The sequence below is a fragment of the Geotrypetes seraphini genome, chromosome 9, assembly GCF_902459505.1.
Source record: "Geotrypetes seraphini chromosome 9, aGeoSer1.1, whole genome shotgun sequence".
In the NCBI taxonomy this organism is placed as follows: Eukaryota; Metazoa; Chordata; class Amphibia; order Gymnophiona; family Dermophiidae; genus Geotrypetes; species Geotrypetes seraphini.
The window spans coordinates 8,203,157-8,206,489 of NC_047092.1; the positions used below are offsets into that span (position 1 = coordinate 8,203,157).

General features: G+C 44.3%; 1 pseudogene; it reads right to left on the reverse strand.

The window, feature by feature from the left end:
* Positions 1–513: 513 nt before the first annotated feature.
* Positions 514–825, reverse strand: LOC117366866 (annotated as a pseudogene).
* Between the last annotated feature and the right edge of the window lie 2,508 nt (positions 826–3,333).

The following is a 3,333-nucleotide window of genomic DNA, read 5'->3' on the forward strand; positions in this document are numbered from 1 at the left end:
TCCGACGACAGAAAAAGAAGATTCTTCCACGTTGACACAAAATCAGGACTTACAAATAGATGTAACAACAATCCCGGAAACATCTCTTAAAGATTTAGTATAACCTCCTATCCCTCATACTTACGGTGGTGTTATCACCTGATAAAACCGAGAGGGGACATGATCGAAACATTCAAGATAATGAAGGGAATAGACTGGGTAGAGAGAACGAGAGGGCACTCTCTAAAGTTGAAAGGGGACAGATTCCGTACAAACGTAAGGAAGTTCTTCTTCACTCAGAGAGTGGTAGAAAACTGGAACGCTCTTCTGGAGGCTGTTGTAGGGGAAAACACCCTCCAGGGTTTCAAGACTAAGCTGGACAAGTTTCTGCTAAACTGGGACGTACGCAGGTGAGGCTGGACTCATTTTAGAGCACTTGTCTTTGACCAGGGGGCTGCCGCATGAGCGGACTGCAGGGCATGATGGACCACTGGTCTGACCCAGCAGCGGCAATTCTTATGTTCCGGTATTTTTCTAGGAGGATCCAAGTCTGTGAGCTGTGAACGACCTGCAGGTCTCTGTATAAAATCTTCTGTCATAACCAGTTCTTCTCTTTGTGGATTTAAGGCCATCCGGACAAATATACTCCCCCTCTTGGGGAGGTCTGTTTTTCCAGATTGCAGAGTATTGGCTTCCGTTGGGAAAATGTAAGGTTCCTTTGCCATGGAACATTCCATCTTTCATCTCGCCTTCATATGTGGTGTCAGTTGGCAGGGTATACTTGCCTTTTCCCTCCATCCTGCCCTTGCGATAATCCCCCACTTAGCTGCTACCCACATACTCCATCTCGATAATTTTGTTTTAAACGCAAATAAATAAATAAAAAATACAGATGTGGGCGACTTCCATCCAAATGAAACTGAATGCTTCTAAAACCAAATTGCTTTGGATCGGGCCTAGATTCGAAAATCTCCCCGCTGATTTTACATTGAAATCAGGTATTTCATTATACCTAGATTTTTCCTCCAGAATCTTGGGTATTATTCTGGATTCTGCTCTTACATTTCACGATCAGATAAACTCTTTGGCACAGAGATGTTTCTTTAGCTTGCGTATGCTGAGGAAAGTTAGATCACTATTTCATCAAGAACATTATTTAGAACTGGTACAGTCCACTGTGCTTGCTCAGTTGGACTACTGTAATTCTGTCTACTTGGGTATTAAACAGGATAGTCTAAATTGGCTGCAGTTGATACAAAACACAGCGACTAAGCTTATCTTTGGAAAGAGGAAATATGATCATATATCGCCATTATTGAGAAAGCTTCACTGGCTTCCAGTTCGTTATAGGATACAGTTTAAGTACGCATGTGTTATCTTTAAGTTCCTTTATGGAATATTTGACCCTTCAATCCCTTTATGTTGGAATGCTACTAGATCCTGTTATTCGAGAATTACAACAATATATAAATTATCATTTCCTTCTTTTAGAGGACTTAAATGTACTGGGAAATTTACCCCTTCTTCTCCTAAACCGGGTTTAGCGCGGGGAGCCACGCTGAATGGCCCGCGCCACTGCCGACACTCATAAAGTTCTTATGAGCGTCGGGAGCAGCGTAGGTCATTCAGCGCTGCTCCCGGCGCTAAAACCGCTAGCGCGGTTTAATAGAAGAGGGGGTTAGTAAATCTGTGACATTTAAACTGGTTGAAATTTGGAATAGACTTCCAGACTCTATCAGACTGATAAGTCAGCTACAACAATTTCGGTATGTTACCACTGTTCTGGAACGTCGCCCGCCTCACTGCTGTAACCTCACGCAAGCGCTTTCCTGCGTCTGTACGCGGTTGTGAGGTGGAGTGGAGAGGACAATCGCGTACAGACGCAGGAAAGCGCTCGCTTGAGGTTACAGCAGTATGGCAGGCAACGTTCCAGAACGTAAGGTAACCATTGGAGGCAGTGCAGCTTGTCCGTGTGTACGTAATCTCGTGAACATAAGAACATAAGAAGTTGCCTCCACTGGGTCAGACCAGAGGTCCATCGCGCCCAGCGGTCCGCTCCCGCGGCGGCCCATCAGGTCTGTGACTTGTGAAGTGGTTTCTGACTAATCCTATAACCTACCTCTACTTCTATCTGTACCCCTCAATCCCCTTTTCTTTTAGGAACCTATCTAGACCATCCTTGAGCCCCTGTAGCGTGCTCTGGCCTATCACAGCCTCCGGGAGCGCGTTCCATGTGTCCACCACCCTCTGAGTGAAATAGAACCTCCTAGCATTTGTTCTAAACCTATCCTTTTTCAATTTCTCCGAGCGCCCCCTTGTGCTTGTGGCTCCCCCACAGCCTGAAGAATTTGTCCCTGTCTACATTCTCCATGCCCTTCATGATTTTGAAGGTTTCTATCATGTCTCCCCTAAGTCTCCGCTTTTCCAGGGAGAATAGCCCCAGCATTTCCAATCTTTCAGCATATGAGAAGTTTTCCATACCCTTTATCAACTTTGTCGCTCTTCTCTGGAACTCTCGCGAAATTCGGCCCCTCTCCTGGCGCTGACTGCTTGATGTAAGATGGCGGTTGTGTCCGGTGCTGGAGGAGGTGAGAGCTGAAGGCGGTTGCGGACGCGACCACCGGACGCTTAAGGCACAGGTTTTCCAGGCACAAGTCGGATATTGATTCTCCCCTAGAGGACTCCACCAAAATCTTGTCTCTTGCAGTTGATACACTTTAGAATCTAAATAACAATTTTGCAGGAGGTAAAACTTTATAGTTTATAAATCTTTCCTTAATTGCTTCTGATAATTTCAGCGATACACAGCTGAAAGCAGAGCACCATGCAGAAAGTGAAAAACTTATCTAAACTTCACTTTCTGCTTGTTGTACTATGTATTGCTGAAATTATCAGACGCAATTAAGGAAAGATTTATATACTATAACGAGTTTTACCTCATGCAAAGTTGTCATTTCTCTGCGGCCCTCCAAATCCATAATGTGGCCCTGGATAGGGTTGGAGTTGTAGACCGCTGCAATAAGCTCCGTTTCATAGTCTTTTCTGATCTCAGACACCATCTGGGCTGATAAATTTCCAAAAAATTCTTTGCAAAACAGCCGGGGAGACATGATACAAAATCTGATGTATAGTTGAAAGAATCTTAAAGTAGAAGAAATGTAATGCAATTGGAAGGATAGCCATTCTTGAATGCACTAGGTGGCACTAAAGTATGATTTAAGGGTCAAATTTTCATGTAAGCACAATATTTTTAGCAGCTGTTGCCTTAGGCAGGCTTTCCGTGCTCTGCATTACTTTAGCAATTTTTCATTTTCCTTTCAGGTCAATCAACCCTGCTATAAACCCAGGTTCACA